A 15,618-nucleotide genomic window follows, 5' to 3' on the forward strand; every position below is an offset into this window, starting at 1 on the left:
CCTAAACGTGCTCCATCCGCCATACTGCGCACTCCCCATCGTGCACCATCCGGCATGCTGCGCATTCCCAAACGTGCTCCATCCGCCATGCTGCGCACTCCCAAACGTGCTCCATCCGTCATGCTGCGCACTCCCAAACGTGGTCCATCCGCCATGCTGCGCACTCCCAAACGTGGTCCATCCGCCATGCTGCGCACTCCCAAACGTGGTCCATCCGCTATGCTGCGCACTCCCAAACGTGGTCCATCCGCCATGCTGCGCACTCCCAAACGTGCTCCATCCGCCATGCTGCGCACTCCCAAACGTGCTCCATCCGCCATGCTGCGCACTCCCAAACGTGCTCCATCCGCCATGCTGCTCACTCCCAAACGTGGTCCATCCGCCATGCTGCGCACTGCCAAACGTGCTCCATCCTCCATGCTGCGCACTCCCAAACGTGGTCCATCCGCCATGCTGCGCACTCCCAAACGTGCTCCATCCCCCATGCTGCGCACTCCCCATCGTGCTCCATCCCCCATGCTGCGCACCCCCCATCGTGCTCCATTCCCCATGCTGCACCAGCATCAGCCTCTCTGCCCGCAGCATCAGCCTCTCTGCCCGCAGCATCAGCCTCTCTCCTTCTAGCCTCCCCCAGCATCAGCCTCTCTCCTTCTAGCCTCCCCCAGCATCAGCCTCTCTCCTTCCAGCCTCCTCCAGCATCAGCCTCCCTCTCCCAGCCTTCCCCAGGATCAGCCTCTCTCCTCCCAGCCTCCGTCCTCCCAGCCTTCCCCAGCATCAGCCTCTTTCCTTCCAGCCTCTCCCAGCATCACCCTCTCTCCTTCCAGCCTCCCTCAGCATCAGCCTCCCTCTCCCAGCCTTCCCCAGGATCAGCCTCTCTCCTCCCAGCCTCCGTCCTCCCAGCCTTCCCCAGCATCAGCTTTCCCCTCCCAGCCTCCCTCAGCATCAGCCTTCCTCAGCATCAGCCTCTCTCCTCCCAGCCTCAGCCTCTCTCCTTCCAGCCTTCCCCAGCATCAGCCTCTCTCCTCCCAGCCTCAGCCTCTCTCCTTCCAGCCTCCCTCAGCATCAGCCTCCCCTTCCCAGCCTTCCCCAGGTTCAGCCTCTCTCCTCCCAGCCTCCTTCAGCATTAGCCTTCCCCTCCCAGTCTCCCCCAGCATCAGCCTCCCCCTCCCAGCCTTCCCCAAGATCAGCCTCTCTGCTCCCAGCCTCCTCCAGCACGCCGTGCTCCTCTGCCGACACTCACCCACACCCGATCGCATACACTCACACACACAACCGATCGCATACACTCACCCACACCCGATCGCATACACTCACACACACCCGATCGCATACACTCTCACACACCCGATCGCATACACTCACACACACAACCGATCGCATACACTCACAGACACCCGATCGCATACACTCACACACACCCGATCGCATACACTCACACACACCCGATCGCATACACTCACACACACAGACACTGACGAAATCGCACATACGCGCTGATACTCACAACATCCGGAGATATCACATGCTTCTGGCCATGTGATCCTCCGTCAGGTCCTGGAAGCTCACAGCACAGTATCGCCGCCGAGAAGCAAGCGATATCCCAGGATGTTGTGAGTATGTGGATGCGATGTGATGTGTGTGTGAGGTGTGTGTGAGGTGTGTGTGAGGGTGAGTGTGATCTGATGTGTGTATGTGTGTGTGTGTGCTGTTATGTGTCTGTATTTTCCGCCGCTGCAGGACCTTGATGTGTGGATGCGATGTGATGTGTGTGTGAGGTGTGTGTGAGAGTGAGTGGGAGCCGGTGTACACTGGTAACTATGATACACATCGGGTAACTAAGGGACCTTAGTTACCTGATGTGTATAATGGTTACCAGCTTTCACGGCCTCCGTCAAGATCCCAGCATCGCAAGGTTATGTCTGGCGCTGCTGGGATCCTGACGGAGCCGGTGTAGAAGCAAGCGATATCCCAGGATGTTGTGATGTGTGAGGTGTGTGTGAGCTGTGTGTGAGAGTGAGTGTGATGTGTGTGTGTACTCACCTGAGAATCGGAGCTCCGTGTCAGTTGGGCCAGAGCGAGCGTGCATTGCGTGAGGGGGGCGGGGCCTGCAGAGAGCCGGGGCGAGAGGCCAATCCGTGTGGGGGGGCGGGGCCATGGCGAGCCCAGCGGCCAATCAGCTTTGTGTCACCGTAAGGACACAATGTCACCGGAAGGACACAATTTTGAAGCATGACAGACAGACAGACAGACAGACAGAATAAGGCAATTATATATATATATATATATATATATATATATATATATATATATATATATATTTATATATATATATATATATATGAGAAAGACCAATAAAAGGAAATGGAAATAACTGATCAATGTCAAATTTAAGGGGCTTACATAAAGGAGGTGAATAACTCTGACTGTAAGGTACAGTTACTAAGAGGTACAAATGTAATTTAAGAAATAATTTAATATTATACATATATCTATGTAAGTGCCAAACAGAACGGGCAACATATCTCCCATTTATAACAACCATACACACATGGACCAACCGAACGATTAAAGTATTATGTCATTACTGTATGTACAGTCCCCTAAATAATCATTTAATTTATCTGTAGTCTAGGCCACCCTCTAAACTTGACACCAATCTTATCCCTATAAGTGAACCCAACAGTGTACTATGAATTGAGTCAAGTAAATGCTAATACATTTATCATACACTGTGTGCAGACTTATTAGGCAAATGAGTATTTTGATCACGATAATTTTTATACATGTTGTCCTACTCCAAGCTGTATAGGCTTGAGAGCCAACTACTAATGAAGTAAATCAGGTGATGTGCATCTCTGTAATGTGGAGGGGTGTGGTGTAATGACATCAACAGCCTATATAAGGGGTGCATACTTATTAGGTAACTTCCTTTCCTTTGGCAAAATGGGTCAGAAGAGAGATTTGACGGGCTCTGAAAAGTCCAAAATTTTAAGATGTCTTGCAGAGGGATGCAGCAGTCTTAAAATCGCCAAACTTTTGAAGCGTGATCACCGAACAATTAAGCGTTTCATGGCAAATAGCCAACAGGGTCGCAAGAAGCATGTTGGGCAAAAAAGACGCGAAATAACTGCCCATAAATTGAGGAAAATCAAGCGTGAAGCTGCCAAGATGCCATTTGCCACCAGTTTGGCCATATCTCAGAGCTGCAATGTTACTGGAGTATCAAAAAGCACAAGGTGTGCCATACTCAGGGACATGGCCAAGGTAAGGGAGGCTGAAAAACGACCACCTTTGAACAATAAACATAAGATAAAACGTCAAGACTGGGCCAAGAAATATCTTAAGAATGATTTTTCAAAGGTTTTATCGACTGATGAAATGAGAATGACTCTTGGTGGGCCAGATGGATGGGCCAGAGACTGATCAGTAAAGGACAGAGAGCTCCACTCCGACTCAGATGCCTGCAAGGTGGAGGTGGGGTACTATTATGGGCTGGTATCATCAAAGATGAACTTGTGGGACATTTTCGGGTTGAGGGCGGAGTGAAGCTCAAGTCCCAGACCTACTGCCAGTTTCTGGAAGACAACTTCTTCAAGCAGTGGTACAGGAAGAAGTCGGTATGGTTAAAAAAACCCCATGATTTTCATGCAGGACAATGCTCCATCACATTCATCTAACTACTCCACAGCGTGGCTGGCCAGTAAAGGTCTAAAAGAAGAAAAAATAATGACATGGCCCCCTTTTCACCTGATCTGATCAGAAGCTGTGGTCCCTCATAAAATGTAAGATCTACAGGGAGGAAAAACAGTACACCTCTCGGAACAGTGTCTGGGAGGTTGTGCTGGCTGCTGCACGTAATGTTGATCGTAAACAGATCAAGCAACTGACAGAATCTATGGATGGTAGGCTGTTGAGTGTCATCATAAAGAAAGGTGACTATATTCGTCACAAATTTTTTTAGGTTTTGTTTTTGCATGTCAGAAATGTTTATTTCTAAATTTTGAGCAGTTATATTGGTTTACCTGGTGAAAATAAACAAGTGAGATGGGAAGATATTTGGTTTTTATTAAGTTGCCTAATAATTCTGCACAGTAAGGCTATGTGCGCACTAGTGCGTTTTACCCGCGGATTTACCCACGGATTTGCCGCGGAAATTTCTTGAGAAATGTCTGCAATCTTTGTGCAGACATTTCCCAGCAAATCCTATGGTAAAAAAAAATAGCTGTGCGCACTGGTGCGGATTTTTCTCAAGAAATTTCCTTGAGAAGAATTTCTCGAGAAACTTTCTTGAGAAAATGAACATGTCCATTATTTCCGCAGGTACCCTGCGGATTTCGGCAGTACAGCCTGCAAAAATCCGCAGGGAACCACCCGCGGGAAAATCGCGGCAATTCCGCGGCCATTCCGCTGCTAATCCGCGGCAAATCCGCGGCAAATCCGCATGCGGATTTGGTGCGGATTTTTTCCGGAGGTCCGGAAATCTTTCACTCCCAGAAGTTTCTCAAGAAATTTTCTTGAGAAACTTCTCATTTCTAGTGCGCACAGAGCCTAATAATAGTTACCTGCACAAACAGATATCCTCCTAAGATAGCCAAATCTAAAAAAAACCCCACTGCAACTGTCAAAAATATTAAGCTTTGATATTTATGAGTCTTTTGGGTTGATTGAGAAGATAGTTGTTGATCAATGATAAAAAAAATCGGCTAAAATACAACTTGCCTAATAATTCTGCACCCAGGGTATAGATGGAACGTATATAATTATACATTAAATTATATATCCTTCAACAATCAGGGTGCCGTCACACTTTAGCGATGCAGCAGCGATCCCACCAGTGATCTGACCTGGTCAGGATCGCTGCTGCGTCGCTACATGGTCGCTGGTGAGCTGTCAAACAGGCAGATCTCACCAGCGACCAGTGACCAGCCCCCAGCCAGCAGCGACGTGCAAGCGACGCTGCGCTTGCACGGAGCCGGCGTCTGGAAGCTGCGGACACTGGTAACTAAGGTAAACATCGGGTATATATATATTATAAATGATGCAGGCTGCCGGCTGTGTGTATATATAATATAGCGGCTGCTGGCTACAGGTATATAATATAGAGGCTAGGGGATGCATATAGTATATACATGGAACTATACTCTACACATGTACACACACAATATACATATAGTGTACACAGATGTAATACAAGCTAAAATGTTCACCTGTATATATAGTATGATGCTGTGTATGAGCTGGAAACAGGAGCCGAAACACAGACACACACAGATTATACTCACCAGCCTCCAGTGGCTCCAACGTTGAAGACAGACAGTTCAAAAGGAGTTCTTGTGCTCTCAGAGGTGATTGGAGGATCTTCTCTCCTTTCCAGCCTCTTTAGCGCATGTGCAGTACAAACTTCACGATAATGAACAGAGGAACAAAGGACGGGACAGCAGCGTCTGATGTCACTGATGATGTCATACATGCCAGCCCCCTCTGCTGCGGCTGTGACTGAGGCCCAGGGCTTAAAAAAGCTAAATACAGTATTTTGTGGACTATAAGATGCTCTTTACCATAAGACACACCCCGAGTTTACACAGCAGAAAATAGAAAACAGATTTTTCCTATTAAAACGTCATGGCGGTATAAAGGGGAGGCGTCATTATTACTAATTTTAATGTAGTAAGGGAGAATAGGGAGGTAATAAATCTATTGTTAGTGTTGTTGTGGAAACCCCTTTCCTGGGAGAACTAATTTGGTGTGAGATACATTTCCAGATCTAGCAATGTTGGTCCAATTAATAATGATGCAATGGAGACAAGAACACAGACAACCAGTATTTGTCAGTGCATCAGCCTTGTCTGACTTCACTTGACAAGGCACAAGACAAGACATACACGGGTTCTTCTACATGCCCATAGACATACACAGCTCTGCTACATGCCCATAGACATACACAGCTCTGCTACATGCAAATATAGATGCACACGGCTCTACTACATGCACCTATAGACACACAAAGCTTAACTACAAGCACTTAACATGCACCTATACACATACAGCTTTGCTACATGCCCACTAAATGCACATATAAACACAAAGCTCTACTACATGCGCACTACATGTGTAGCGCCCCAGGGATGCTGAGCCTGTTCAGGGACGCCACAGGGTTTCTTGTTTAATATGGCAACAGGTAAGTCAATTTTTATTTGATATGTCCTGACGCCACTCACAGCTTGTGGTCAGGGATGTGCATGACCGCCGCTGCAGGTTTTATGAGCATCTGGGGCTGATGGGGTCTGCAGCCAGGTGATGTAGCCTCCCGTGAGTGAGGCAGGCCCCAGGGGCTCAGGTGAGTTGGATAGCAGGTGCAGAAATAACTGAAGCTCAGTCCAAAAGTCTTTCAACTGCTTTTTATTCACTCAGGTGTTGTTAAGGTGAGCTGACCCGGGCGATGCTGCGATAAACCAGGTAGAACCAGGGCTCCTTCGGACCAGTCTGAGGATAAACAGTTAGCTCCCCTTCCTAGCACTTCTGTGTTCGGATAACCCTTGACTTGAAGTACCATGGGATCCATCCAGGGAGTCGCAACTGTCTTTTCTCCCCTGCGTTGGACTGTTTGCCAGCAGCATGGACCAGGTGAGATAGCTTCAAGCTCTGTCTCCTTATGGGTCCCTGCGCTGCTGCTGAGGTCCAGGACTCTGTGTGGTTGGTGAGGTACCTGTAGTCCCCCTCACCGGCAGGTTTAGCAGATCATTATATTGGAGTCTTCTCTAAGGACCTGTTCCCCGTATGTGCCTAGTCACCAGGAGCATCTCTTTACTCTCACTACCAGGTGACTGTTCTCCCCCGCCAACTGTCACTACACCGCGCAGTGTCTGACTAGTGGCCGCGCGAATATCACCTCGTAACCGCCACGCTCCACTACCAGGCTGGCTCTCCTCTCTTCCTGACAACCTCTGCACTTTAGCTCTCAACCTCTCCAGTGCCCCCCTTGATAAGATTTGAAAGCTAGCCCCCTCTGGAGACTACCCAAGGGTCCCCTCTAAAGGTGTGGGAGACCTGGTTGCTATGTGTCTGTGCATACACACCTCATTCTGGCCCTTAGGATTACCTGGAAGTACTGTCCCAGCACGGGTCCAGTACTCACTGGTGTCTGACCGGGTCAGGGGCGCCACACATGCACATATACACACACAACTCTACTACATGCACCTATAAACACACCCAGCTCTAGTACATACATCTATAGACACACAGCTCTACTACATGAACACTACATACATCTATAGACACACACAGCTCTACTACATGAACACTACATGCACTTATAGACACATACAGCTCTACTACATGCACCTATAGACACAGCTCCACTACATGCACACTACATGCACCTATAGACACACATAGCTCTACTGCATGCACCTATAGACAAACACAGCTATTCTACATGCATATGCAACGCCCCAAGAGGCATAAGGTTAACCTACTCATTGCCGGGTTGTTTTGGGGTCGGGTCAGGCGATGTCACAGGTGGGTTTGCCCGATTCCGTTGCCCCGAGGCGTACAGTAAATTAAAGGAAAGCGGGTGATTGGGGAGAGTTTGTTGTGACACCACCTGTGGTATGCAGCCACGGATTAGCTGCCGCTACTGGGTTCCTTGCTGGGGCCGGTGGTAGTGCAGCTCGGGTGTGATCACTCCCCACAGGTGGAGCGGGCCCCAGAAGGATGGTGGGGGTTGTAGTGGTGCAATGGGGTGCAGGGCTGGGACGCCGACAGTAACTGGATGACACAAGTTGGTAGTTTCCTTTTTACCTTTACTGGTCAGGTGTTATGGTCCAGGTTTACAGTGGTCCGGTCAGCCCAGAAGCAGCATGGATTTCTCCTTGCCTGGCGGGTTGGAGGCCTTCCTTAATGCGCTCTTGGTGGGAGCCCCTGTGGCCTGGAGCAGCACAGTATCCCCTTCTCTCTCTCGACTCGAAGATGACTGTCCCCTGTGATGGGCAACGTGAATCGGTTATGGGACCCGCTTGTATTACTGTGATCCTGGGTTCTATATTGCTGCTGCGTCTTGGAACTAAGGTGTGCCAGGAATGTAGAATCTCTTGCCCTCCGGGTTTTGCTTCTGGGCCATTAGCACCCAGTAACCGAGGACCCAGGTGTCCTGTCCTAGCACTCTGTCCCGGAGAGCTCACACAGAAGGTCTCAAACAGTGACCGCTCTTTCTCCTCGCCAACAATGTTCTGCCTCATTTTCTTCCTGTCCACGCTAACCCTTCCCTCAGGTCAGCATGTACAGAGAGACTCCCTTCAAAACAGATTATGAGCTCCCCTTGCTGGCCTGGAGTAGGAGATGTTGTATGTGATGTTTCTGACAAGGAGAAGTCCCTAAGCTGCCTCCAAGCATAGCATTGATCCCGGTGAGGAGAACAATGCCACTGTGGCTCCCATGACCACTGGGGTGCCACACATACTACATGCATCTAAAGACACACACAGCTCTACTACATGCACCCTACATGCACCTATATACACACACAGCTCTACTACATTCACCTATAGACAAACACAGCTTTGCTACATGCACACTACATTCACACTACATTCACATATACACAAAGAGCACTGCTACAAGCACATTTACTTACACACACTATACAGTACCTCATCTTGCAGTTCCTATTTGGTGCAGACAGGGCTGCCAATTTCAGGGCCCCATACTGGCAATATTTTTGGGCCCCTTTGAGACTCAGCCCAGGCTCCACCCCAGCTCCACCTCCACCCTTCAAACATTCCACAGTATCACCACCACTCTTGGAAAAACTTACTTATATATACACACATAGTCATAGTCAAAAATGTTAGCACCCTTGAAGTTGTTCCAGAAAATAATGTATTTCCTCAGAAAATGTATAATACACCCCCTATACTGCCCTTCTCCATAATACACCCTCTACAATGCCCCACTCCATAAAACCCCGATTAAAGTGCTCAGCATAGAGCACAAGATAAACATGAACTGATCAAAAATGTTCTGCACCCAAATTGCCAACAAATAGAATTCAACTCAACGCAAATATACAAAGTCCCCACTCAGGTACGTCATCTGTTAACGGAAATATAGGGTATTTCCACATCACAAAAGCTCTGGAAAAGTGCTCTTATTATTATTTATTATTATACAGCCATTTATTCCATGTCACTTTACATGTGAAAAGGGGTAGACATAGTAGGGACAAGTACAATAACCATAAACAAAACAAGGCACAGACTGATACAGAAGGAGAGAGGACCCTGCCCACGAGAGCTCACAGTCTGCAGTGGATGGGTGCGCATACAGTAGATGAGTTTAGAGATGGTTCTATAATGCTATAGCAGACTGAGGGTTACTAATATATGTAAAGCGGTGGAAGAGAAGTGCAAATAGGGTCTTACCCAGATAAAAAAAAGGGTAATAAACAAAATAAAACTAACCTATAGGAGTTGTGCCAGTCACAACCCCTATAAACACATGTAGTGTCCAGGTGAATAGCTGCAGCCCCAGGTTTAGCAGATGAAAAGGTAAATATAGAAATCGGGTTGTATAGCCGCGCTATTGACCAATCGGGAACGATTAAAGGATTAATGTTTCTTTATTTTCATGCACAGGTCTGTAGGCTTGTTGGAAGAGGTGGGTCTTCAAGTTCCTTTTGAAGCTTGTCAAGGTAGGAGAGAGTCTAATATGTTCTGGCAGAGCATTCCAGAGTATGGGGGTGCACGGGAGAAATCTTGGATGAGGTGGTGGGGAGAAGGAGATTGTGTGAGGAACAAAGGTTACGTGTGGGTCAGTACTGTGTAAGGAGGAGACAGGTTGTGGATGGCTTTGTGGGTCATGGTTAGGGTTTTGAACTGGAGTCATTAGGCAATAGAAAGCCAGTAAAGGGACTGGCAGAGAGGAGAGGTCGGGGAGTAGCGGGGGGACAGGTGGATTAGTCGGGCAGCATAGTTTAGAATAGATTGTAGGGTTGCAAGATGTTTAGAAGGGAGGTCACAGAGCAGGAGGTTGCAATAGTCCAGGTGGGAGATAATAAGGGCATGCACTAGGATTTTGCAACTTCTTGGGAAAAAAATGTACAAATCAGGGAAATATTTTTGAGTTGGAGGCGGTAGGAGGTGAAGAGGGCTTGAATGTGTGGCTTGAAAGAGAAAGCAGAGTCTAGAGTTACTCCCAGGCAGCGAGCACGTGGGACTGAGGAAAGTGAGCAGCCATTGTCTTTGATAGATAGGTCAGTTGGGGGGGTTGAGTGAGGAGCAGGAAAGAAAATAAATTCTGTTTTGTCCATGCTCTTTTAGAAATCGAGCAAAGAAAAGGGTGGAAATAGCAGACAGACATTGTGGGATTCTGGTTAGTAAGGAGGTGATGTCAGGTCCAGAGAGGTAGATTTGCGTATCATTAGCGTAGAGGGGATACTAAAAGCCATGGGACTCTATGAGCTGTCCCAGGCCGAAGGCATAGATGGAGAACAGGAGTGGTCCAAGAACTGAACTTTGGGGGACAACGACAGACAGGGGGCGAGATGAGGAAGTAGTGTGAGAGTGGGAGACGCTGAAAGTTCATTTGATTAGGTATGAGAAGATCCAAGATAGTGCTATGGCTTCCCCCTCAAAAAAGAAATCCAGCAAAATCTGCTCTCCAAAATCCAATTCCCCCTCTCCCTTCTGAGCCCCACAATGTGCGTAAACCACAGGTAGCATCCACATGTTTGGCTTTGTTGTAGTGAAGATAGCCCGCTTAATTTACTGGTTGCAGGTCTCCAGAAGCACGAGCTGGACTCAGTGTATGAGCACTACAATGTACTGGGCACGACAAGGGCTTATTTGCAATTTTTAATTCTGCAACATTCACTGCGTTTTACACCATGGATACCAAATCAATGAATTCCCAGAAAGGTGTGATGTCCAAAATTTGGTCACTTGAAGGGATTTCATCTGTTCTAGTACATAGGGGCTCTGCAAATAGAGTCCACAAATTATTTTAGGAAAATCTCTGCCCCAAAAATCAAGTGGCGCTCCTTTACTCCCAAGGCCCACGGTGCAGCCAAACAGTACTGTACAGTCACATGATAGGGCACTAGGAGAAATTGTGTAATACATTATGGGGACTTTTTTTACCTATTCCCCTTGTGAAAATTGGAAATGTGGGGTTAAAACAACATTTTAGTGGTAAAAATGTAATCATTTTTTCTTCACCGCCCAATAGTGTAACATATTGTAACACAGTTGTAGTGTCAATATGCTCACTGCACCTCTGGATGAATTAATTGAGGGGTGCAGTTTGTAAAATGGGGTAATTGTTAGGGGTTTCTGCTGTTCTGGCACATCAGGGACTCTGCCAATGTGACATGGCACCCGCAAAGAATTCTGACTACATCTGAAATCAAATATGATGCTACTTCCCTTCTTCAATTTCCACTGTGCTTCAAAAGTAGTTTTTGACCACTTGTGGTATGTGGGTATTCAGGAGAAATTGCACTAAAAAATTGTATGGTGCATTTTGTCCTGTTACTCTTATGAAAAAAGCCATCTGGTTGAAATAACAATTTTGTGGTAAAAATGTATATATTTTTTTTTACGGCTCAACATTATAAAATTCTGTGAAGCACCCAGAAGTTCAAGGTGCTTATCAAACATCTAGATACATTTCTTGAGAGGTATAGTTTCCAAAATGGGGTCACTTGTGGTAGGGCTCCATTCTTTAGGCATGTCTGGGGCGTCCGCTAATGATTCAACCTTATTTTGCATTCAAAATGTCAAATGGCGCTCCTTCCCTTCTAAGTCCCGCCGTGCGCCCAAACAGTAGATTTCCACCACATATGTGGTATCTGCATACTCAAGAGAAATTCTCCAACAAATCGTATGGTGCATTTTCTTTTATTACACTTGTGAAAATACAAAATTTATGGCTAAAATAATTTTTTTGCGGTAAATGAAATATGTTCATTTTTTACTTTTGACATTGCTTTAGTTCCTGTGAAGCATCTAAAGAGTTAACAAACTTCTTGGATGTGGTTTTGAGCAGTTTGAGGGGTGTTGTTTTTAGAATGTTTTCACTTTGGGTATTTTCTGTCACCTCGGCCAGTTCAAATGTGATGTGGTCCCTTAACAAAATGATTTTGTACATTTTGTTGTTAAAATGAGAAATTGCTGATAAACTTTGAACCCTTCAACCTTCCTAAAAAAAAAAATTATGTTTCAAAAATTGTGGTGATGTAAAGTAGACATGTGGGAAATGATATCTGGTATCTATTTTGTGTGACACAATTATCGGATTTAAGGGCATAAAAATTGAAAGTTTGAAAATTGCAAAATTTTCGCTAAATTTTCAATATTTTCACAAAGTTCACAGAGTTATAATCTGTCAAAGTGACACTGGTCAGAATTGCAAAAAATGGCCCGGTCAGGAAGGTGAAAACAGGCTCGGGAGTAAAGGGGTTAAACACATATTCTGCAATATAGTGGAAAAATATGAAATCATAGATTTTTTGTTTGACAGTAAAAAAGTAATTATGTTCTTGTGTCAATCAATAACACAGCTACAAGTACACTCCAGCGTCAGAGCGGATGATAATTCTGCTGATGATAATTTTAGTTGTTAAGAGAAATGAGTGACTATCGCTAAATTCTCTCCTGAAATGGCTTCTATGAAGAATCTATAAAGTGTTTAGTAGGAGACAGCACAAATTGTATGCTCATTATCGGGAGGTGAACCCTAACGTACGGCTGTTCTTAGAGAGATTTTACACAGCCTGTTTCTGAATTACTTGTCATTCATATATGGTCTGGAAGCTGCTGTTTTTGGATGACAAAGACATAAATTAAAAAGACAATTTGATGATGAATCTCTGCCTAGATCTGTGGTCTGAGCTGGGCGTCTATAGATGAGATGCAGCTAATTTCAGGACCTGACAATGAGGATAAAAACCCCAACGTAGCAGATCAACATTTCTACAGATGTCTTCCAGCCTCGGTGGCTGTCATCTCATCATCTGTCACAAAAATGTGCCAAAAATAAGCAGAATTATGGCCCTGATGCATTAAGATGTTTATGCTAGAATTCAGGTGTAGAACACCTAAATAAGTTGCACATTCCTCTGATGAAGGTGCATGTGTACCGCCCCGCGGGCTCGGCTGCAACCACCGAGCCACTCGGATCCGTGCTCGTACGGTGGGTGGCTCGAGCTCCTCACGGACCCGGGGGTCACGTCGCTCTGCAAGGGGGTTGGCGCTACACACAGGGACTTCGGTGGGGAGTTCCACGGCCGTGGTGGTTTTGAAGGGATGTAAGTTCGTGACGCCACCCACGGGTTGTGGTGAATGGATGGACACAACTGCTGCCGTTAACTAGGCCTCCCAGGGACGGTGATACGCAGCTTGGTGTTGACCCCTCTGTGGGTAGGGGAGTAATGGTCCTGGGGGCCCGAGGGAGGTGCCGAGGCGAGGGGACAGGTGTGGGCTGGATGCTGGTGCGATGCGGCGCAGTGCGCGGCCCAAAGGCACTGGTGTACTCACTATGACACAATACACTGGAGTCTCTGGTAAACCAAACGGGATGATGAACGGGGCCTGCAGCCGGCTGCAGCATCTCCCTTAACAGGTTGGTGGTTTCCGCCTTTCTCGTGCACCTCTTTGTGTGAATGTTTGACTCCTATGCCTAAGCAACGGTAGTCCGCTCCCCAGCTAACTGGTTGTCGGTGGAGCCCTGTTTGCCCACAGACGCTGGCCCTTTGGTCTATATGCCTTGGCGGTGGCTTTACCCTGTATGGTTGGGCTGTTGTCTTCTAACGGGTCTTGTGTGGGAAAGGTCCTTAAGTCTTGTCCTCAATCAGTTGATTTGACTCGGCCCTGTCGGTTCTGGGCTTCGTACTGGGTCTGAGTACCCCTCCTGGTGCTCCGGTTTCCAATCGGTTCCCCGGTTCGGTACCGGCGGGCCACCGCCCGACCCCGGTCCCTACGGTTCCACCGGCTGTAATCCCAGCTCCTGCAGGCGGCCACCACCGTCTGCCTCCTTGCCAGAGGTGCCTGGGCTCCAACCCAGACACCTGAGTAGACTATTGGCAGGCCTGGTCACAGGTCTGCCGTTGAACTCTACCTCTCTCCTTCACTGTCAAGACTCATCTACTTCTGCACTAGAACTTGTGTCTTTTTCCCACCTCCAGGCCTGTGAACTCCTCAGTGGGTGGAGCCAACCGCCTGGCTCCACCCCCCTGGTGTGGACATCAAACCTGGAGGGTGGTGACAAGGTTTTTAAGTTTGGTTGCTGTCACCTTTTTAGGGAGGGGGTGTGTGTGCATGGGACTACCTGGGACGACCTGACAAGTCCAGGGCATCACATTCCCCCTTGGTTTAATACAGACCGTCCACGGGCTGCCCGTCCATCGCTGTTTTTTTCTGCTTCTGAAAGATAAAAAAACGTGAACACAGTACATGTATACGAACGGTTGTATAACCTTAAAATATTGGCTTTTTAAATCTTCCCTTATGGGAGGCACATACTTAAACGTTGCAAATGGTAAACCTTTATTAATAACGGGACCGGGTCCTTCAGTCACCCACCCAAACAACCTGAGGATTGATGCTGCCCCTAAGAAATGGGCAGCACCCCTTTTCCCCAGTCCAGGAACGGGCCCAGGCGTTATCCAACGGGATGGGTGCAGGGCTTCACATCTGCCTGTCTTTTCAGAGGCCCCACGTCCAGGGGACCCCTGACTCGGAGGATGGCCACCGGTTGTAGTGGTGACGGGCCTCGGCCATCTATTTCCCGCAGGCCCATCCTCCAGTCTGCCTCTCCGGAGGCTGTGAAACTGGAAGACTGGTTAACGGGGGGGGGGGTTGTTATTTACATGGCCAAAAGTTTTTGGGTGGTCTGCCAGTTCTCGGCCTTGTCTTTCGAAAATGGGGCAAAAACAAAGTCCCAACGGGGTCTGTGTTCAACTTGGCAGCCGGGTTCCGCTGCCTTTAACTTTGTCAATCAGGTGAAAGCCTCAGGTGATTAGTGCTCAGTCATTCAGCTATTTTCACAATCACCATATTGCACCCCTAAATTGCAGTCTCCCTGTACCTAAGCGGGGTCTACCTAGGTTGGAGCATGTGGACCTCCTGGGACCAGTGTTGTCAGGGGAAGGCAGTGGGACAGAGGGGACAACCGATCCCTCTTCCCGTGTGTCAGGTATGGCAGGTTGAGACCTACGGGGGCGTAGTATAGATGCATCCCTGGGCGCTTGTTCGGGTGGCTCGCTGGTGGGAGTTTCCGTCTTTATCTCTTCCACGGGTTGTGGGAACATTATTACGAACGAATATCGCACCATTCTGCATAGGCCAGTCCACCGGTATGAATCACCTCTTTCTTCTTTTCCCCGCTTGGCACGGGAGCCGGAGCCTCATCCACTAGCCTCAAGGGATCCGGGCATCTCTTCAGGTGGTCCCTTGAAACGGTAGCCGTGGTCTTCCCCTGGTCGCGACTGATCAGATAGGTCTTTTCGTTCTCCCATCCAGTGGGCTGTATGACATATGGGGTCCTCTCCCATTGATCGTCGAGCTTATGCGTCCTCCTCTTGTGCTTCAATTCCACATCCCCGGGTTCAAAGGGGGTAGC

The 15,618-nt window shown here is 47.8% G+C and overlaps 1 protein-coding gene across 1 annotated transcript in view; it reads left to right on the top strand.

Annotated features, from left to right (window-relative positions):
• Nucleotides 1-9,646: 9,646 nt before the first annotated feature.
• The window catches only part of CRYBA4 (crystallin beta A4), a 133,933-nt gene continuing 127,961 nt past the window's right edge, over nt 9,647-15,618 (top strand). The window contains exon 1 of the mRNA XM_075341738.1: nt 9,647-9,691. The gene's annotated coding sequence lies outside the window, so the exon portion shown is untranslated. The remainder of the gene's footprint in view (nt 9,692-15,618) is intronic.

Source organism: Anomaloglossus baeobatrachus, chromosome 1 (assembly GCF_048569485.1).
Source record: "Anomaloglossus baeobatrachus isolate aAnoBae1 chromosome 1, aAnoBae1.hap1, whole genome shotgun sequence".
NCBI classification, from domain to species: Eukaryota; Metazoa; Chordata; class Amphibia; order Anura; family Aromobatidae; genus Anomaloglossus; species Anomaloglossus baeobatrachus.